Raw genomic sequence first — 23396 nt, forward strand, 5'->3', positions numbered from 1 at the left:
CGGACTATTAGTCTTTAATGGCCGTTCCATGATTAGAGACTCTTCCTAATGATCATAATTAAATGACTCTGACCAATTTTCATGCTAGCAAACCATGCTTCTTTTGCGTCTCCGCCCAGTTTTGCTAACCATGTCAGTTTCCCCCTCTGAGATGCCGGAGGAGTTGCAAGGGGGCAGATCTATAGTCGCAAAAACAGCTCAGTCAGTCATTCTTTTTTAAATACAATGTGAAAAAAGGACTCCTTTATATTGTAAAATAATTATGTGCAGCTCGATCCTATGCAGAGTTAGGTACTAAAACTAGTGGGATTAGGCACACCTAATTAGAGGCATTTAGGTGCTCCTGGTAATGCGTTGTGCCCCCATTGCTCTGGAGGAAGTTAACATCCTTGACCGCTAACCCAGCAAAAGTTAGTCATAACGCAGATATAAATCCTACTGTGACCAGTGGGACATACTGCCCAGGGAAGTGTTTATAAGATTCCAACTTAACTCTCATTGAAATCAATGGGAGGTTGCAACCCTGTGCACACTTACATGGGAGAAAGCCCATAGAATTAAATTGGACTTACGTCTACGTAATCATGCATAGGACTGTGTTGTGAAATGCCTCATCATTGTTGACTTCAATGGGACGTTAATAACAACTTAATTTAGGGGGATAGGGGCCTTGTTATGTAAAACTGACAGGAAGTTGCAGTGACAAGAAGCCTCCCAGGAAAGGGACTGGGTGTGCTGGTGGTGGAAAGACAGGCAGTTGCTAACATCACATGTAGAGAAGAAAAAAATGGCATTTCCCTAAAGTGACTTGCTGTCTTTAATTGTTTATATACGATATTTTTATAGCCTGGTCCTAATCATGGCTGCTAGTCTAGGTAAGTTGACAAAGCAATGAAATTTATCTGAGCTTGGTTAGAATAGGGCTATTAATATGTGTTACATTTGTTTCTAATTTTATCTTCACCAACTGTTTGGAGTTCTAAGGTGAGGTCCTAAGAGAAGTGTTCGCAATGAATTACATCATATCCTATTCTCTGTAGTGGCAATATGGCTAAAGCAGTCATTGACATAGGGGTGGCTATCTTTCCCTTTCAATTGGCTGTGGGCAGGGGCTTGGCGATGGATTTAAGGAGGTAGCATAGGTCAGGGATTGCCAACCCTTTTGGGCCAGTAGACACATTTGGGATTTTCACAAAGTGTCATGGGCACCAGTCACAAAATGACTGCAGTGAGAAGCATGGCATAACACAAAATGGCTGCCATATGCAAAAGAGTAGAAAAAGAGGCAAGATCACAAAATGGTTCTGGCATGTTCCCTACACATACTATCAAAGGAAAAAGGCAGCTACATCAGCTACCACTGTGCTCGCTTATAGAGAGAAGCTCTTTTCACTTTCCTCTGTTCAGAACACATGGGGGGGTGGGTTTCCAATTCTGGCATCCAATGAAATGTGGCCTGTTTAAGGGAGTGGGTTCAGTGTAGGAGAAGCCAAACACAGTGCAAACAGGAACTGAGCAGGAAGAACAAACAGTCTCTTGCGCATTGTGGATTTTGAGAGGATATTTACTTTCACTGACCTCATAGGAGGTACTGGTGGGCACACTGGCACCTGCAGCCACCATGTTGGTGTCCCCTAGTATAGAGTATTGTATAATCATTCTCCTTGTGCTGCCCTCAACTGGCCCACAATTCTTTTCCATTTTGGCTGTTATACCAGCATATTTCATCATTGAAACAGTTCCATCAGCATATCTCTTTTTACACATCATATGTAATATCAAATGGTACACTTAAAAAAACCCCACTATGATTCCTGTGTTCAGTCAATTTTATGTATATATTTTAATTTGTATTGACTGCTTTTCAAATGAAATACTTCCCTACATTCTTTACAAAAATGTACACAAATGAATAAACTATAATATAATTTTAAAACAAGATAAAAAAGAGGATTGTGTCCACCTAGGTTCTGCTCAGAGCAGACCTGTTAAAAATTAATTTACCTAAGTTAACCATATCCATTAATTTCAGTGGGTCTGCTCTGCTCTGAGTAGAAACTATTTGATTATAACCCAGGTATTTCATTGTATTTTAAACAGTACAAACTAAAATACTAGAAATAAAACCAGCATGAACTAACATACCAGAAACAGAGACTCACCCACTGACTAACCACTAAAAGCAGCAGTAAAAAAAATCAATGTCTGTTACATGGACAAAGCAAGAGTACTCCACAAGAACTTCTAAGAGTCAATGCATAGTTAATATGTGTTAAGTGATACTGAATGTGCACTGTTGCTTAAAAACATGGGTATACTTGCTTTATCAGAGCAGGGTCTTAGTCTAGCATTCTTCACAAAAATCCAAGCAATCAGGTGCTAGGTCAGGGATGGGGAACCTGTGGCCTTCCAGATGTTGCTGAACACCAACTATCATCAGTCATAACCAGCAAGGCCAGGGATGATGATAACTGGAGTCCAACCACATTTGGAGGGCCATATGTTCTCTATCTCTGTAGTAGGTGGTCTACTAAAAGCTGACCCATGGTCACTGGTGGAGCATAGTCGCCCACTGCTTTAAGCATCCTACATTCATGGTTAGTGGTGAAATAGTGTCTCTAATAATCCATATTAACAATTTTGAATACAGAACCAGTGAGGAACAGGTATTTCAGGTTAATTGGCATTAGTTAACATGGAGCAGGCTAGACCATTCCTTCTCCAACCTCACTCAGGCTAATTTTAGCAGGTGGGGAGAGACTGCCCACCCATCAATTACCTGATGTTATTTTGCTATCAGTTAACTTGAAAGGGGCATGCTGTGCCCCTGTGAAGATGAGCTGTCAGTGCCAGTGAGCTAATAGTAAAAAGAAAGTTGAAAGCGGATCAAATCAAAATGCTTGGGAGTTGTTTAAAACACAACATTAGAAGCTCAAATGGAGTGTATACCACAGATCAGGAAAAGTACCACCAGGGCCAAGAGAATGCTGGCGTGGATAATGAGTAGAGTCAAAGAAGGTGTTAGAGGCAAGAAGGCTTCCTTCAAAAAATAGAAGTCTTGTCTGAATTAGAAAACAAAATAACACAAACTCTGGCAAAGAAATGCAAGACAATAAGGGATGCTAAAAAAAAGAATTTGAGGAGCACATTGCTAAAAACATAAAAACCAACAACAACAAAATCTTTAAAGACACTCAAAGCAGGAGTACATCTAGGGAGGAAGTTGGACCCTTGGACAGCATGAGAGTCAAAGGTGTGTGAAAGCAGAATAAGGAGATTGCAGAGAAGCTAAATGAATTATTTGCATTTATCTTCACAGTGAAGGATATAGGGAAGATCCCTATGTCTGACCTAACTTTTGCAGGAAGGGAGTCTGAGGAACTGAGGCAGATAGTGGTGATGAGAGATGAAGTCCTAGGGTTAGCAGACAAAATAAAAACAGACAAATTGCCAGGTCCAGATGGCATCCACCCAAGAGTTCTCAAATGTGAGATAGCTGATATTCTAACAAAAATAGCTAACTTGTCCCTCCAATCTGCCTCCATACCTGAGGACTGGAATGTGGCCAATGTAACACCAATATTTGAAAAGGGATTGGGAGGGTGTCCCCAGAAATTATAGGCCAGTTAGCTTAACGTTTGTCCCAGGAAAACTATTAGAAAGTATTGTTAAATATAAAGTAACCAAGCATACAGAAGAACAAGCCTTGCTGAAGCAGAGCAAGCATGGCTTCTGCAAAGGTAAGTCTTTTCTCATCAACCTATTGGAGTTCTTTGAGAGTGTCAACAAGCATATAGATAGAGGTGATCCAGTGGACATAGTGTACTTGGACTTTCAAAAAGCTTTCAACAAGATAAGAACATAAGAACATAAGAAGAGCCTGCTCGATCAGGCCAGTGGCCCATCTAGTCCAGCATCCTGTTCTCACAGTGGCCAACCAGGTGCCTGTGGGAAGCCCGCAAGCAGGACCTGAGTGCCTCACCTAAGACTCCTGAGCAAGCTTAGCAGTCATGGAATAAGAGAAGTCCTCTTGTGGATCAGGAACTGATTAAGCAGCAAGAAGCTGAGAAGAAAACTCAAGGATTTTGGGTCCCAAATGGTTTTCTCATCCATCCTTCTGGTACTTAGAAGACGAGTAGAAAGGGAAAGAAAAATATTCCAGATGAAAGACTGGCTACAAAGGTGGTGCAGATGTGAGAAATTTTGATTCCAGGACCATGGGCAATGCTTCCTGGAAGATGGACTGCTGGAAGATGGACTGAGGAGCACATTGCTAAGAACATAAAAACCAACAACAAAAAATTCTATAAATACATTCAAAGCAGGAGACCATCTAGGGAGGCGATTGGACCCTTGGATGATAAGGGAGTCAAAGGTGTACTAAAGAACGATAAGGAGATTGCAGAGAAGCTAAATGAATTCTTTGCATCTGTCTTCACAGTGGAAGATATAGGGCAGATCCCTGAACCTGAACTAACAGTTGCAGGAAGGGATTCTGAGGAACTGAGACAAATAGTGGTAACGAGAGAGGAAGTTCTAGGCTTAATGGACAATATAAAAACTGACAAATCACCGGGCCCGGATGGCATCCACCCGAGAGTTCTCAAAGAACTCAAATGTGAAATTTAGTTAGCTGATCTGCTAACTAAAATATGTAACTTGTCCCTCGGGTCCTCCTCCGTGCCTGAGGACTGGAAAGTGGCAAATGTAACGCCAATATTCAAAAAGGGATCCAGAGGGGATCCCGGAAATTACAGGCCAGTTAGCTTAACTTCTGTCCCTGGAAAACTGGTAGGAAGTATTATTAAAGCTAGATTAACTAAGCACATAGAAGAACAAGCCTTGCTGAAGCAGAGCCAGCATGGCTTCTGCAAGGGAAAGTCCTGTCTCAGTAACCTATTAGAATTCTTTGAGAGTGTCAACAAGCATACAGATAGAGGTGATCCAGTGGACATAGTGTACTTAGACTTTCAAAAAGCATTTGATAAGGTACCTCACCAAAGACTTCTGAGGAAGCTTAGCAGTCATGGAATAAGAGGAGAGGTCCTCTTGTGGATAAGGAATTGGTTAAGAAGCAGAAAGCAGAGAGTAGGAATAAACGGACAGTTTTCCCAATGGAGGGCTGTAGAAAGTGGAGTCCCTCAAGGATCGGTATTGGGACCTGTACTTTTCAACTTGTTCATTAATGACCTAGAATTAGGAGTGAGCAGTGAAGTGGCCAAGTTTGCTGACGACACTAAATTGTTCAGGGTTGTTAAAACAAAAAGGGATTGTGAAGAGCTCCAAAAAGATCTCTCCAAACTGAGTGAATGGGCGGAAAAATGGCAAATTCAATATAAACAAGTGTAAAATTATGCATATTGGAGCAAAAAATCTTAATTTCACATATACGCTCATGGTGTCTGAACTGGCGGTGACCGACCAGGAGAGAGACCTCGGGGTTGTAGTGGACAGCACAATGAAAATGTCGACCCAGTGTGCAGCAGCTGTGAAAAAGGCAAATTTCATGTTAGCGATAATTAGGAAAGGTATTGAAAATAAAACAGCTGATATCATAATGCCGTTGTATAAATCTATGGTGCGGCCGCATTTGGAATACTGTGTACAGTTCTGGTCGCCTCATCTCAAAAAGGATATTATAGAGTTGGAAAAGGTTCAGAAGAGGGCAACCAGAATGATCAAGGGGATGGAGCAACTCCCTTACGAGGAAAGGTTGCAGCATTTGGGGCTTTTTAGTTTAGAGAAAAGGCGGGTCAGAGGAGACATGATAGAAGTGTATAAAATTATGCATGGCATTGAGAAAGTGGATAGAGAAAAGTTCTTCTCCCTCTCTCATAATACTAGAACTCGTGGACATTCAAAGAAGCTGAATGTTGGAAGATTCAGGACAGACAAAAGGAAGTACTTCTTTACTCAGCGCATAGTTAAACTATGGAATTTGCTCCCACAAGATGCAGTAATGACCACCAGCTTGGATGGCTTTAAAAGAAGATTGGACAAATTCATGGAGGACAGAGCTATCAATGGCTGCCACCTAGTCAGAGGCAGCATGCTTCTGAAAACCAGTTGCCGGAAGCCTCAGGAGGGGAGAGTGTTCTTGCACTCGGGTCCTTCTTGCGGGCTTCCCCCAGGCACCTGGTTGGCCACTGTGAGAACAGGATGCTGGACTAGATGGGCCACTGGCCTGATCCAGCAGGCTCTTCTTATGTTCTTATGTTCTTATGTTCAAGTGATGGGTTGCATCTCACAAGGGAAGAATGTGTTTGGCCACAGCATGGAGAACTTCATCAGGAGGGCTTTAAACTGAATCCTAAGGGGAAAGGAGATGTAAACTTTGAGGTAACAATCAACAAATGCTTATACACAGTAACAAGTGTTGGACTCTTAATGGAGTCCAATAACAGTCTTCATAAAAACGTAGGAAGGAACCAGACCATAAATCACATGGTCTTCGATGTCTGTATACTAATGCCCAGAATATGGGAAACAAACAGGACAAACTTGAACTCTTAATACAGGAAGGTAACACAACTTTATAGGTATAACTGAAACTTGGTGGGGTGACTCCAGTGACTGGAATACAGCAATCAAAGGACGTAACTTGATCAAAAATAATAGAAGGAATAGAAAGGGAGGAGTTGTCATGCTATATGTTAAAAATATCTCTCTATAATAAAAGAAACATGCTGGTTGGAGTCTACTACTGACCACTCAATCAAGGAGAAGATGATGATGAAATGTTTGAAAAGCAAATTGCCAATTTTTCAAGGAGGTATAATGTAGTAGTAATGGGGGACTTCAATTACCCCAATATCTGTTGGGAGACAAATTCTGCCAAATATGGCCCCTCCAAGAAATTACTGACTTGTGTTGAAGATAACCTTCTCCTACAGAAAGTGGAGGAAGCAACTGGAGGATCAGCTATCTTTGACTTGATTCCAACCAATAAAGATGACTTAGATGAAGGCGAAGTCATGGGAACTCTGGAGGAAAGTATTTTAAAGGAAGCGAAAGCTGAGAGTAGCCATATATGTACCCTGGATTTCAGGAAAGCTACTTTTAAGAAACTTAGAACAATGTAGGGTCACCAGGAGTCCGATTTTTGGTCAGATACTCTGGCTTTTGGTGGTTCTCTCCGGGCACCACTGTGTGTGCAACCGCAGAACAAGGTAGGTTAAGTAAGGGAATGATGGAGCCCCGAAGCTCTCACCGTGCGATCCGCGGTGATCCTGCCACAAATCACGGAAGGGGAGCGCTGGGGCCTGGGGCAGGCTTGTGCCCAAGGGCCCCAGCATGTCCGGTGCTGGCCCTGACCCTAACCCTGCCCTTTCAGGATTGTAGCCAATAAGTGATGCCAGGGTTGTGATTTGTTGACCTCCAGGCAGCGCCTAGACCTCATTGCAAGAAAGTGGTGGTTTTCCCCCTGTTCATCTGAAAATCTCATAAATTGGGTAAGTATATAGCTTTCAGGGTTTTTTTCTCTTGGGTGCAAGAGTCAAACCCTGGGCTGTTGAAGAGGGCAATGCTTTGAAAACCTTCCCAGTATGAAAGCTTTAATCCAATACTTGCTTTTCTGAGAGTAAAGCAATGCTAATCCCACATACCTGAAGTAAACCCCATTGAATTCAATAGGACTTACTTTTGAGTAGACATGGTTAGGACTGTGCTGTAAATTAATGTTTTGAGTGAGCATAGCAAAGAATTGTGCTTGTGTTATAAATCTTTCTCTCCCTCTCCAATCCTATTTTTAAAGCAATTAGGCAGGGCTTATTTAGGTATCACAGTTTTTATTATGTAGGAAACTAATTCTGTTTTTTTTAAAATGTTCTGCAATGACCAACTGCTTTGACAATAAACTATTATATGGGGTATATTATTACATCTGCAGTGTGCATGTATGGAATCTTTCCAACAACCCTGTGAGGTAGGGTTGGTGACTGGAAACCAAGGCAGTTCACAATAAGAAATAAATCCCTTTAAAATCCAACAACCATAAAACAAGTATAAACAGTTGTAAAACAGCTTGAAGTGGCATGATTCTGAATTTTGGGCTGGGTGAATAAAGTTTATTTATTTATTATTTATTTATTGTTTGATTTATATCCCATCCTTCCTCCCAGTAGGAGCCCAGGGTGGCAAACAAAAGCACTAAAAACACGTTAAAACATCATAAAAACAGACTTTAAAATATATTAAAACAAAACATTTTTTAAAAAGCTTTAAAAACATATTTGTTAAAAAATAAAAGGTTTAAAAACATATTAAAAAGCAATTCCAGCACAGACACAGACTGGTATAAGGTCTCAACTTGGGTTGGCTGTCAAAGTGACTTTATAGCAGCCCACAGGGTAGACAGAAAGGGTAGAGAATCTTCTTACTCTTACTTTCTCAGACCTCTTTCTGCAGTGAAGGGTCAAATCTGTAAAGAAGTTTGGAGCAGCCATGTTAAAAGATAAGGGCAGGGCATTGTCATTGGATACAGATGCCTTTGTAGAGGATCCCTAGTCAAGCTTTACCAACAGCACAATCCAAACTATATCTACTCAGAAGTAAGTCCTGTTGAGTTCTATGGGGCTTAGTCCCTTAGCAAGTGTGTTTAGAATTGCAGCCTTCAGGGGCATCCATCTTTACTCCCAAATGCTCCCATCTAACATCTCCACAACATTAGGCTCCTTTCTTCCTACAATGGCCTTCTGGTGACTGGCCTGGCCTGAGGGCACTTAACCCTCTTGCCGAAAGCAAGTAGGCTAGATTAAATGTTCCCTACCCAGGCTCCATCTTTTAGCTAAGATTTCTATCTTAATTTCAAATCAGAGAATTTTTTAAAACTGTATTCTCCAAGCAACTGTGATTGATGCTTAATGTATCATACTTAATAACATCACTAGGGCCCACCCCACTGACATCACTAGGGCCCACCCCTGAAATCTCAGGTTTTGGGATGCTTCTAACCTGGCAACCCTAGGACAATGATAAGTAAGGTTCCATGGCAAGTTACCCTAATGACAAAATAAGTCCAAGATGGGTGGGAGTTAATAATAGAAATGCTAATGGCACAATTGCACACAATTCCAACAAGTAGAAAAGCAGGAAGGCAGCAGACGAAGTCAATGTGGTTTCATAAAAAGCTTAGAGATAGCCTAAAAACAAAAAAGGACACACACAGGAAGTGCAAGAAAGGCCAGGCCATAAAGGAAGAGTACAGACAGGTATCGGGTAATTGCAGGGATGGTGTCAGGAAGGCTAAAGCTGAGCATGAGCTGAGCTTAGTGAGGGATGCTAAAAAAAAAAAAAAGCTTTCTTCAGGTACATCCATAGTAAAAGAGAAAAGACATGGTGGTGCAGCTACTCAATGAGGATGGCAAAATGATAACAAATGACAAAGAAAAGGTAGAAGTGCGCAATTCCTACTTTGGCTCAGTCTTCTCCCAAAGAGGGTCTATGGGAAACGTGATATTGAAGGGGCAGGATTGCAGTTTGAGATTGATAGACAAATGGTCAAGGAATATCTAATAACTTTGAATGAGTTCAAATCTGCAGGGCCTGATGAACTGCATCCTAGAGTACTGAAGGAACTGGTTGAAGAACTCTCAGAACCACTGTCTATTATCTTTTTGAAATTGTGGCGGATGGGTATAGTGCCGGATAACTGGAGGAAGGGTAATGTCCCTATCATCAAAAAAGGCAAAAAGGAGGAACCTGAGAACTATAGACTAGTCAGCCTGACATCAATCCCTTGGAAAATCCTGGAGCAGATAAGTCTGTAGGCACCTTGAAAAATGCAGTGATTACTAGGAGCCAACATGGATTTATCAAGAATAAATTCTGCCAGACTAATCTTATCTCATTTTTTGATCGGTTAACCTCCCTGGTAGACTGTGGGAATTTATGGACATAATATATCTCGACTTCAGCAAGCTTTTGACAAAGTACCTCATGATATTCTCATTAGCAAGCTAGCTAAATGTGTACAACTCAGATGGATCCACAGTTGGCTACAGAATCATACTCAAAGAGTGCTTATCAATGGTTCCTTCTCAAACTGGGCAGAAGTAACGAGTGGGGTACCACAGGGCTCGGTCCTGAGCCCCGTGCTCTTCAATATTTTTATTAACGACTTAGATGAGGAGGTACAAAGCATGCTTATCAAATTTGCAGATGATACAAAATTGGGGGGCGTAGCTAATACCGTGGAAGACAGAAACAAAATTCAAAGGGACCTTGATAGGCTGGAGCATTGGGCTGAAAACAACAAAATGAAATTCAACAGGGTTAAATGCAAAGTTCTACACTTAGGAAAAAGAAACCAAATGCACAGTTATAAGATGGGGGATACTTGGCTCAGCAATACAACATGTGAGGAGGATCTTGGAATTGTTGTTGATCACAAGCTGAATATGAGCCAACAGTGTGATGTGGCTGCAAAAAAGGCAAATGCTATATTAGACTGCATTAACAGAAGTATAGTTTCCAAATCGCGTGAAGTATTAGTTCCCCTCTATTCAGCACTGGTTAGACCTCATCTTGAATACTGCATCCAGTTCTGGTCTCCACACTTCAAGAAGGATGCAGACAAACTGGAACAGGTTCACAGGAGGGCAACAAGGATGATCAGGGGACTGGAAACAAAGCCCTATGGGGAGAGACTGAAAGAACTGGGCATGTTTAGCCTGGAGAAGAGAAGACTGAGGGGAGATATGATAGCACTCTTCAAGTACATGAAAGGTTGTCACGCAGAGGAGGGCCGGGATCTCTTCTCGGTTGTCCCACAGTGGAGGACACAGAATAATGGGCTCAAGTTGCAGGAACCCAGATTTCGACTGGACATCAGGAAAAACATCCTAACTGTTAGAGCCATACGACAATGGAATCAATTACCTAGAGAGGTAGTGGGCTCTCCGACACTGGAGGCATTCAAGAGGCAGCTGGACAGCCATCTGTCGGGAATGCTTTGATTTGGATTCCTGCATTGCGCAGGGGGTTGGACTTGATGGCCTTATAGGCCCCTTTCAACTACTGTTCTATGATTCTCAGAGGAGGCTGTGATGGCCACAATCTTGGACGGCTTTAAATGAGAATTAGACAAATTCATGGATAATAATGGTATCAAAGGCTACTTGACACAATGGCTGTGCTCTGCCTCCATAGTCAGAGGCAGTGTGCTTCTGAATATCAGTTGCTGGAAATTGCAGGGGGGAGAGTGCTCTTGTGCTCAGGTCCTGCTTGCAGGCATGGGTATCTGGATGGCCACTGTTAGAGCTGGATGATGGATTACTGTAGATGGGACATTGGCCTGATCCAGCAGACTCTTCTCATGTTCCTAATAGGTGCTGAGAAATTGCTTTCAAAATGGATGGCTGTCAGTGCTAATCAGCTGATGGGTGTAAAGTGCCATCCCTTTTGAAGTCTGTTTGCAAGCAGCTTGAATACAAACCATTTGCAAATGGACTTCGAAGTGATGGCTCTCAGCACCTATCAGCTGATCAATGCAGAGAGCCCCATTGCCTGCATCAAGGTGTTCCCGATAGGGAGCTCTCTTGTGCAGCCGATCCAAGTGGGGCTTCTTGTCCACACTGATCTCAATTGCCAATGAACAGGCAGGAGAACACTTTAAGCTTCTGATTGTTCCTTTGCAGGTATGTCTTTAACTGCCTACATCTGATGTCACATATGATGTCAGGTGTGGGTAGGGGTGCCATATTCCAGTTCCACAAATCTGGGCAGGCTATTTTGCATATTATGCAGATTATTTGCTGATTATGCAAATTAAGCATATTAATTGTTGCATTGTCCAATTGCTTTGTTTTTATGCCTAGTAATTACCACCCACACCTGGGGATGTGAAGAATCTTTTTTTTTTTAATTACATTTTCAGCCCTAAATGCCTGGACTCTAGTTCCCAACACTATGAAATATTTATTTATGAAGAAGATTTATATTGTGCCCTTCCACACTTAAAAACAGAGTTCAGGGCAGCTTACAAACATAATAAAAACAATAAAAATACACAAGCAATATCAAAACATAAGAAAACACAAAATAGAAACAAATATCAAACAAGTCAATGCAGCAGTATAAAAACCCAGCATAAAGCAAAAAGTCAACAAAGCATCAATTAAAAACAATATTGAGACTGAGAGGTTGTCTGTACCAACAATTAGGAAATGTGAAATTAACACACCCCTACAACTAGTAACACAGATAGAAAGATTTCAATATTATCAGTTAAGTTCAGTCAATCATCTTATCTAAGGAGAGTAGTATCTGAGCATGTGAGAAGTCTCTTTAGTACACTGATTCTCAAAAATCAGATCAGGGAGAGGGGGAACACACCCTTCTATAAGAAAGGCTGAAACCTGATGGAGACCTGAGTACTGGCACCTCTTTTTTAAAAAGTAAAATAAAAAATGCAGTAAATTCTAGAGACCTGGCAAGCTGTGCTAACATTAGACAGGACAGCTATCCCTGTTGGTCTTAAGGGGGAAAAAGCCATTTCTATTGGTCTTAAGGGGGGGGAAGGGTACATCTCTCCCATTGCATTGAATATATATATAGTCTCTGTGTATATGTTTATGTGTACATGTGTGTGTATATATATATATGTACAGCCACACACACACATCCATCCCTGGCGAGGAAATGAAGTAAGGTGATCTTTGGTGGGGAGATGCCTGCCAGCCATTCTGAAGAAGAAAATGTATCAAAAAATTCCTTTTTCGCCTTTTCTGAATTGCTGAACAGAGGCTCTGCTGGGCAACAGGGTGAGTGAAACTCCATTCCAATGCAACTTTACTTGGGAGTAAGCACCATTTAACAGGGTGGGGGCAGGGCTGAAAAATGCAACTGCTAATACCTCAGCCTTTTCTACAGAGAGGTTTGCTTTAATATCCTGCATTTGTTCAGGGGAAGTAGCATTTGGTGGATTCAAACCCCTTTATTCCATCCTCCATGACGGCAGGCAGACCCTCCCATTGCATTCACCATAGGACACATACCCTGAGACACAGAGGCAGTCTTGAGATGAAGGCTACTTCTCCTTACTGACTCAACCAGAAAGTCTATGGATAAGGGGTGTAGCTGCATGTGCTGATCAAGTGAGCATGTGCAGTTTTTTAAATTGCTAGATACTGCATATTGTTATGAGCATGGGGGTTGGAATGAATGATCCCTGTGGGTCCCCTTCCAGCCTCTGATTTGGAATGAGGAACTCGCTCTGCTGGTCAGATGAGTCTCTTTTGTTAAGCTAATAGGGTGGCCAGGTAGGATAATGGATCTATCAGTTGCCTAGCAACTGGTGAATGGGCCAGGAAGACCATTTTGTCATTGAAACTCTTCAGGAGAGCCTTCCCCCTCCCCTCCTGGCTGCTAGGAGAGCTTGTGTTATTAGTTCTTTCTGAAGAATTGCTGGGAACTGGAGACAGGCAGAGAGACTGATGCCTTGAACCCCTCCATCCTAAGCTCAGGTTGGAATGTGTGTAAACAAACAAACCATATTTCATAAAGACATCGCAGTCTCCACTGACCTTCTTCCCAAAGGAAACCAAACCGTAGATGAGCGCAGGGACCCTGGAAATCTCACCGCTCGGAGATTGGGGAGGTGCGCAACACTGGTGTGAGAAGTGGGATTGAGTTTCCTAGAAGAAGCATTGAGAGCAAGGTGTGCCTGAGTCAAGATGGAGGGAATAACAGCAACCCACCTGGAACAGATGAGATTGATGTTCCAGCAGCACACAGAACGAATGGAGAAAGAGCGCCAGGAGGACCAGCAGCGAAGGCAACGTGAGCGCCAAGAGGAACAGGAGCACTGGCAATGAATGGGGGAGATGATTGGAAGCTTCTTGGGAGAGGAAAGGGAGACCCCATGTGAGGAGGTGAGAGCCCTGCCTGATCAGCCGCTACAAGGGGTCGAGAGTGACCCAGGAGTCCAGCTGCAGAGCACCCAGACTGGGGTGGCTAAAGAGATCCAGAAAGTGGATGGGCAGCTGGAGGGGCAGCCTTTCCCAACCAGTGTGCCTCCAGATGTTGTTGGACCACAATTTCCATCTTTCCTGACCATTGGCAATGCTGGCTGAGGCTGATGGGAGTTGTGGTCCAACAGCATCTGGAGGCACACTGGTTGGGAAAGGCTGGGTTGGACTGTGAGGAGTTGCAGTCAGTAGTGGAGGAAGAAGAAGAAGTTTTGATTGTCCAGGAGCCTGCCAGGGGGGAAGACAGCAGAAAGTGGAAAGTGAAGTCCCAAGAGTTGAAGAAGGGCAGGCTGGAAAATGAAGAGGAAGATGCCTTGGAAGAAAGTGGGGTAGAGGCTGGAGAAGAGATGCTGCTGATAGATTTCTCTGCCCCATGTGTGCCTGCTGTTAAAGAAGTAGTACAGGAAGAAGAAAAGGCCTTGGAGAAAGGTGAATGATAGGCTGGAGAAGAGCAGCTGTTGACAGATTTCTTTGCCCCGTGTGTGCCAGCTGTGGAAGAGAAAGTGCAGCAGGAAAAGTTGGAGGTGTGTGTGCGAGAGGAGCTGCCAGCGCCTGGAGAAATGGCTGTGCAAGAAAAAGTGCAGGAGAAGCCTGATGTGGGAGTGCAAGTCCAAGAGGAGCTCCCAGTGCCTGGAGAGATGGGTGAGATAAAATCCTCAAGTGACTTTGCCCCTTGGGTGCCCTGTAATGGTCTTGTAGGGTGGGATGCAGCTCCTATGATGGGTGCAGTCCCTGGGCAAATTCCAGCAGTGAGAGGCACCCAGCACCCTGTGAGTTTGGAGAGCAAGAAACACTGGGAGGGTTACCTGCCTCTGGGGCCATGTTTCACACTGGAGATTGTGAGGGAGAACAGAGAAGATTTCTTTCTGCCAACCTGGTGGGCTAGTCCAGCTAATCCAGAAGAGGATGCCCCCAGATAAAGACTTGTGGCAGGACTTTGATGTGGAGTTTGGGGCAGGAGACGAAGTGGGCTGGCTTAAAGACTTTTCCCAGAGCAGAGAGTGGAAAGAAAATGGCTACAGCCTGCCATGTGCTGATGAGGAAACAAATCTGTTCCAGGAGAGGAGTCCCAAGACCCTGCAGGCAGCAGCAGGGATCAGCTTGGACTGGGAACTCCATGAAGCCCCAAGACAAAAGGCCATGTGGGCAACCACATGGTTTGGGGGTGGGGGTTGTGCTTATGGGACTGTGTACTGATTTGCTGCAGGAATTCTTCTGATTGTTGTAGCATTGCCTTTTGAAATGCTGTTGATTTGTGCTTTTTGCATGCTTGTGGGGATATGAACTGTTTAATGATTTTTTTTAGGAATTACGCTGATAGGTTTTTGCAATAAGATTTTAATGGTTAAGATTTACTATTCTGTGTCTGTTAAATTGTGGGTGTGTGTACAACTGTTTGGGGGAGCTCCAAGAAAGAAGAGGAAGCCTAAAGAGAGAGCAGTTATGAAAACTTGCTGTAAAGGAATGGACTGTTTTTGTACTTGTGTGGGAATGCAACTGTATTTCTATGACTATGCTTTTAATGATGTATATTTCAATGCCTTACTAACCTGTACCTGTTATTTCTTTGTAGGGAAAGCTGTTATTCTGTTGTTTGTTTGCAGGTCTGGGACAGACCTTTTTGGGGAAGGGGGTAGTGTTATGATCATGGGGTTTAGAATGGATGATCCCTGTGGGTCCCCTTTCCAGCCTCTGATTTGGAATCCTGTGCTTTGCAATGAGGAACTCGCTCTACTGGTCAGATGAGTCTCTTTTGTTAAGCTAATAGAGTGGTCAGGTAGGATAATGGGTCTATCAGCTGCCCAGCAACTGGTGAATGGGCCAGAAAGACCATTTTGTCATTGAAACTCTTCAGGAGAGCCTTCCTCCCCTCCAGGCTGCTAGGAGAGGCTTGTGTTTTTAGTTCTCTCTGAAGAATTGCTGGGAACTGGAGGCAGGCAGAGAGACTGGCTCTCTGCACCATGGCATTTGGGGTGCCTCCTGTAACACTGATGGGAAACCTGGATATTGGACTGCTGATGCCTTGAACCCCTCCATCCTAAGCTCATGTTAGAATGTGTGTAAATAAACAAACCATATTTCATAAAGACACCGCAGTCTCTGCTGACCTTCTTCCCTAAGGAAACCAAACCCTGGATGAGCGCAGGGACCCCGGAGATCTCACCGCTCAAAGATTGGGGAGGTGCGCAATATGCAGCAGGCAGGCAGAGTAAAATTATTGATTTTCCCAGGATAGCTGTGGTGTCCCGCATTGGCTAAGACCAATGGAAGGCAGGAATAGGTTGATTTCTCACAGAATGGGCAGAAAACTACCTCCACATTTTGCCTTATATCTCTGAATCCAAAAGGGCTAGAGACTTGCTTTTTTAAAAATGAAAGCTGGGAATCCAGGCCACCTAATGGGCTAAGCGGGCAATATGGCAACCCTAGATGTGGGGCAGGTGAGTATGGTTTGGAGGAAATGGTCACATGGGCAATATTATGCCCCCTTATGGGCCTAAATAGGCTTGCAAGCTAAAGGTCCCCTCTGCTGCTTTAAAGGCACACTTACCAGAAGAAAGGTAGCTACTCTAAATATTATGATCTTGATATCTGGTGATGTCTGGCTGTTAATATGCATTCACGATTCATGATTAAATGCATCCATGTTGTATCATTCTGTGTATGTACACCCTAACTGTTAGCACATATTTATATCCCGCCCTTCCTCCCAGAAGGAGCCCAGGGTGGCAAACAAAAACACTAAAAGCACTTTAAAACATCTTAAAAACAAAAGACTTTAGAACATATTTAAACAAAGTCTTTAAAATATATTTAAAACAAAACAAAACATCTTAAAAAATAGTTAACGCAACTTTAAAAAAATCTTCAAAAGCAATTCCAGCACAGACAGAGTGGGATAAGGTCTCAACTTAAAAGGCTTGTTGAAAGAGGAAGATCTTCAGTAGGCGCCGAAAAGATAACAGAGATTGCGCCTGTCTAATATTTAAGGGGAGGGAATTCCACAGTGTTGGTGCCACAACACTAAAGATCTGCTTCCTATGTTGTATGGAACGGACCTCCTGATAAGATGGTATCTGCAGGAGGCCCTCACCTGCGGAGTGTAGTGATTAACTGGATACATAAGGGGTAAGATGGTCTTTCAGGTATCATGGTCCCAAGCTGCGTAGGGCTTTGTATACTAAAATTAGAACTTGGCTTATATCCTGCCTTGTATCACAAGATCCCACAATGGGTTCCAATAACAACATACATAAAGCAAAATACTAAAATACCATATAACATAAATTGTCTGTCAGCTTCCTACTACATAGGCCAATAATACAACATTAAAAAGCCTAAACAAAGAGGCAGGTCTTTAGTTGGGGCCTAATTCTGCATCTGGGGTGCTATTGCTGAGAAGAGCCTCGGATGGATAATTGACCCTTGGATTTTGTTTAAAGCTGGAACTACCAGCAGGGCATCCCGATTCCCCACTGGAACTCAAGTCAAGGGCTAGATTCTGCAGGTAACCATGTCCCAAGCCTTTTATATGACAAAACAAAATATTGAATCTGGCTCAGTGATAAATAGGCAGCCAGAGCAAGTCTTTAAGAGCCAGTGTTATGCAGTTTCTTGATGTTAAACCCACCAAGGCCGCATTCACACCATGCATTTAATCTACTATTATTCTACTTTAAACAGTCAGGGCATCACCCAAAGAATCCTGGGAAGAGTAATTTAACAGTCAGTCTCTCTTGCCAGAGAACTATGGGAACTGTAGCTCTATGAGGGGAATAGGGGTCTTCTAACAACTCTCAGCACCCTTCACAAACTACACTGCCCAGGATTCTCTGGGGGAAGCCATGACTGTTTAAAGTAGAATAATAGTGGGATAAATATGTGGTGTGAATGTGGTCCAAAACTCTGGTAGTTGCACTGTGCACTAGCTGCATCCTCCAGACCATCTTCAAGGACAGCCCCATGCAGAGTGTATTGCAATAATCTAAACAGAAGTTTGCTAGAACAAGAATCTCTGTGGCTAGGCTATCCCTGATCAGGAATGGCTGCAGGTGGTGAACCAGCTGTAGCTGGAAATAGGCACATCATGCCATTGAAGCCATCTGGGCTTCCAGTGACAAGGTAGAATCAAGGAGTACCTGCAGACTATGGACCTCATCCTTCAGGGGAGTGCAACCCATCTAGAACAGGTGGCCTATCCAATTCCTGGATCCAGGTTCTGCCAATTCACATCATTTTGTTGGGATTCAACTTAAAATTATTGGCCCTTATCCATCCCATTACTGCTTCCATACACTGATCAAGTACCTGCCAAGCTTCACCTGATTCAGATGACAAGGAGAAATGGAGCTGGGTGTCATCAGTAAGCTAGTGATATCTTACCCCAAAACTCCTGAGGAACACCCAATGTTAATATTAATGTTAAAAAGCACGGGGAACAAGATGGAACCCTGTGGGACTCCACATAACACAGCTACAATAGTGCCAGCAGATACATACACACATACCCTGCTATGCTCTGGAACCAGTCCCATAGGTAGTAATGGAAGTCCTATGACACAATGCCTCCCACTTCCAACCCAGACTGTCGATGGTTTCAAAAGCCACTGAAAGGTAAAGGAGAATCAACAGGGACACACTCCCCCTGCCCTGTCCCTGTCCCAATACAGGTCATCCAGCAGATTGAAATAGGTTTAAATAATCGGCTTCATCCAAGTATGCCTGAAGCTGCCTGGCTACCACCCTATCAAGTACCTTGGCCAGAAAGAAGATATTCACGACTGGGCATTACTTGTCACATGTTTCTGGGTCCAACGGTATCCAAGCAGCACCAGGGCTCCAGCATAGATCTGCATTTTTGGGTTGTTTGGAGGGGTGTGTTTGGAGTTTTTTGTGTTTTTTTAAAGGGTGTTGCTTTTTATCTATTTTACTAGTTTGGGTGTGTGTTTTGCCTGGGTTTTTTGGGGTGGGGTGGGGTCTCACCATCAGCAGATTTTCTTCTGTGAAATAGGTATTTTATGATTCCTACCACAGTTTCTTGGATTTCCAAGTGTGCTTGTGGGCCCAAAATGTTTGGGAACTTCTAGCCTACACTGACTAGCAATGACACCCCAGGGTTTCAGACAGGGATCTCTCCCAGCCCTACCTGGAGCTGCCAGGGATTGAACCTGGGACCTTTTGCATGCAAAACATGTGCTCTACCACTGAGCCATGCCCCGCCATTGTAGGAACCAAGCCATTCACAGGTGGAAACCAAGGTTATTTGTCTCTGATGCACCACCTCATCCTGTACGTGGCTCTCTGTCAGCAAGGGAAAACAATATCAACCATAGAAGACTGTGTTGTTTTAAAAGCACCATGCTGCTTTCCGAGAAAAAGATGTTCAGTCCATTTGTTTAAATAATCAATATAATAAAAATCTAAAAGTCTTCTTTAAAAACAGTTAAGCCAAGTAGCTTCTTTTTAAAGTTTTAAATGTCACTCGAAAGATGTATCAAGTTACCCAGTATTGTTAGGGTAAGAGGAATATAACAAAAGATACTAGCAAAAGTGCTACTGCGGTAAGCTTTTGTACAAAGCCAGCTCTATTATTTTCTGATCATGTGGACGAATTTCTGACACAAGGGTGATGTGCCAGCCTGACTGAATGAAGACAAAATGGGTCCTTTTATTTAATAGCACCAAAGACTCTGGAATAACATTTTATGCACATCAATACCTTGAGGAAAAATATTGAACAGTCTATTCATTCCAGATAGTTGCATGGGAGCATTTCACAACCCAAAGCATTAGCTCATCTGCATTATTGCACATTATTGCTCAGAAGTACTATTTTATTAGCTAATGGTCATAAACCACATTGTATAACAATCTGACTCTTGGCAAATAAACTGGGAACCATTTGTCCCTCACTCCTTTGAATCATCACATAGTTCTTTCCATTTGTGGCATAAGCTGGTGTTACTGATTAAAAGCAGGCACACTAATGCCAGCAAAATAGCATTCTCTGCCTCCCTTTCCTGAGTGATGGGAATTTCACACTAACTATTCCTAGGTTAGAGGAAAGAGCACTTTTACTATCAAAATGTCAAAATCTATTTTACAAATGTACAGGTTTAATTATAAGACTGCAATGATCATGTGCCAGCTTCTGTATGTCACAACATGCCTCCCTAATGGGGTGATGGAAGACAAATGTATCATGTTAGTTTCCAGGGGGATTACAGGATCTTCATTAATCCCAACAGTACTGAATTGGAGAGTCACAGAATTCTTCAGATTGCACCCAGGTCTTCCCCACCCCGCTGCCAGTAATTACACTTTCAGCACTCGGTCATCTGACATGGAAGACACAGAACCTGGTTCTACCTATGATATGAGTGATGGCATGATTCCATCCAGCAATGCATCTCATGAACTGTGCTTTATCCATCTAAATACACTCGAGAACACCTCCCTTCCCTCATCAGAACAAGGATAACAAGGGGTGGTGGGTGCTTTCACCAAATATTTCTCACTACCCCATCACTTTCAGTCACACTATAACATAGATTATATCTTTGCTCTGCTAATAATAGTCTTTGACATATCTTCATTTTCCCAAACTAGTTTTTTCTGGAATTGACCCTGACTGCTACCAGCAGAAACAGACCAAAGGAGTCCAGGTTGAAGGCTTACAGAGATTCTGAAATGTTTGATCGGCTGCCTGGACTTTGACCCTTAAGAACATGAGAAGAGCACTGCTGGATCAGACCAAAGACCTATTGACTTCAGCATCCTCTTCTCACTGTGTCTAATCAGATGCTGATGGAAAGCCCACAAGCAGGACCTGAGTGTAAGAGCGCTTCCAGTTCCCAGCAACTATTGTTCAGAGGCATACCGCCTCCAACAGCGGAGGTAGATTTGGGGCGAGGTGCCAGCAGTACGCTGACGATACCCGGCTCTATTTCTCTGTAACATCAGAATCAGGAGAGTCTGTGCAAGCCCTGGATCACTGCTTGGACTCGGTGGTGGGCTGGATGAGGGCCAATAACTGAGTCTGAATCCTAGCAAGACGGAGGCGCTGCAGATTGATGGTTCCTGAGTTCAGATAATTGGTCAGTTGCCTGCTTTGGATGGGGTTGTACTCCCTCTGAAAAAGCAGGTCTGTAGTCTGGGGGTGCTCCTGGATTAATCTTTGTTGCTAGAGGCCCAGGTGACCTCAGTGGCTAGGAGTGCTTTTTACCAGCTTCGGCTGGTAAGACAGCTGCGGCCATTTCTGTACCGAGATAGCCTGACCACTGTTGTTCATGCACTGGTAACCTCTAGGCTGGACTACTGTAATGCACTATAATGTGGGGCTACCCTTGAGGTTGGTCCAGAAGCTGCAGCTTGTGCAAAATGTGGCGGCGAGACTGCTCACTGGGGCAGAGTATTGCCAACATGTCACCCCGCTGCTGAAAGAATTGCACTGGCTACCTAATAGGTACTGGACTAAGTTCAAGGTTCTTGTCAGGGCTGGAGCCAAAGGGCAGCCAGGTCAGGCCCTGGTTGAGGGCCCTGCAGTACACAAGGGCCCTTGAAGGGCATCTCATTAGGGTGGGGAAGTAGCACTCCCCTTTCACGATCTGCAGCAGGCTTCCTGCTGCAGATCGCAGGAAGGAAGCTTTCAGGCCACCCATTCGCTTGCTCCACCTACTTCTCCTGTCTTCTGAGGCTGCGCTTGCTGAGTGCACAGGGTTGCAATCACCCAAGATGGCGGCAGAAGCTTCTTTAAGGGGCTGATGCTCCTTCCACTATCTTGGTTGATGGCAGGCATGTGTGTGTGCATGCACATAGCATACTGTGCATGCGTGCCATCAACTAAGATGGCAGCAGGGACATCAGCCCCTTAGAGAAGTCTCTGCTGCCATCTTGGTTGATGGCAGCCCTGTGCACCCAGCACGCACAGCAACAGGAGACAAGAGAGAGGTAGCTGAAACAGGCAGGAGCCGCACAGCTGGGGCAAGCTGATGCCAAAGGGGCCAGTCATGCCTGGCACTGGCTCTGGTTCTAGTTTTGGTGTACAAAGCCCTATACAGCTTGGGACCAGGATACCTGAAAGACCATCTTATCCCTTATATACCCAGTCAATCAATGCATTCTGCAGGTGAGGGCCTCCTGCAGATACCATCTTATCAGGAGATCCATCCTGCACAACATAGGAAACGGACCTTTAGTGTGGCAGCACCTATCCTTTGGAATTCCCTCCCCTTAAATATTAGACAAGCGCCGTCTCTGTTATCTTTTCGGCACCTACTGAAGACCTTCCTCTTTCAACAAGCTTTTTAAGTTGAGACCTTATCCCAGTCTGCGTCTGTGTTGGAATTGCTTTTTAATATGTTTTTAAACCTTTTTTTAAATATGTTTTTAAAGCTTTTAAAAAAATGTTTTTAAAGATGCTTTAATACATTTTAAAGCCTGTTTTTATGATGTTTTAAAGTGCTTTTAGTGCTTTTGTTTGCCACCCTGGGCTCCTACTGGGAGGAATGGTGGGATATAAATCAAGTAATTAAAAAATAATAATAGAACACAGCCATTGGGCTAATAGCCATGGATAGCCATATCCACTATGAATTTGTCTGATCTTTTTAAAGCCAGTGGTTATCACTGCCTCTTGTGTGAGCAACCTCTCTTTCTCATTCTCTTTTCCTTTGGGCTCATACAGACGACTGCAAAATGTGTGACATGCCCGCTATGTGTGTTCATTATTTTTTGGTCGTCCAAATGACGTCTCGCGCTGTTACACATTTTCGCAGGTTAAATCCGCTCCTTGCAATACCTGCAAAAATGCAATTTGCTGTTTAAATCAGGAATCATCCACTGTGCCTTCAGGAGTTAGGATGCAATACGCGGACTTTACAGTTGATGGGCGGTTCTTGGGCATTTCCCCTTGCCCCTTCTCCTCATTCCAGCCAATCACGTATCTGCACTTTTGCGCATGTGTGAGAATAAGCCCGGGAAAATTGAACCAATCATCGCAATGGTGGGGTGTTGGGGGAGTGTCTGCAACTACTGCGCAGATGCATTTTTATTTTTTGCCAGCCTGCAAACTGGGCGGCCGCTCTGGGTGAGATCTGCAATGCACAGCAAGCGAGAAAGGGGGGGGGGGTCGGTTTCAGCCTGCCTCCAAAAGCTTTGTCAATTTCATTCTACTTGCTGGGGTTTTTGCTTCAAATCAGAAAAGCATACATTCATTTAAGTGTAATAAGGATAAGTCCTCCAAGGAAGGCATGACAGTGACTACCCTACCAATTATGCTTTTTCCTTTGCTTATAGTTTACCCTTCTTGTTGTGAATATGTTGCCAATCACTTAACATGAGTACAAACTGTAGTAACCTTTACCTGTTGTTTTAGTTTTATTGCTGTTTTGATGTTGTGATACTTATATATTATGACTTTGTACATCG

The sequence above is a fragment of the Rhineura floridana genome, chromosome 8, assembly GCF_030035675.1.
Source record: "Rhineura floridana isolate rRhiFlo1 chromosome 8, rRhiFlo1.hap2, whole genome shotgun sequence".
Classification (NCBI taxonomy): Eukaryota; Metazoa; Chordata; class Lepidosauria; order Squamata; family Rhineuridae; genus Rhineura; species Rhineura floridana.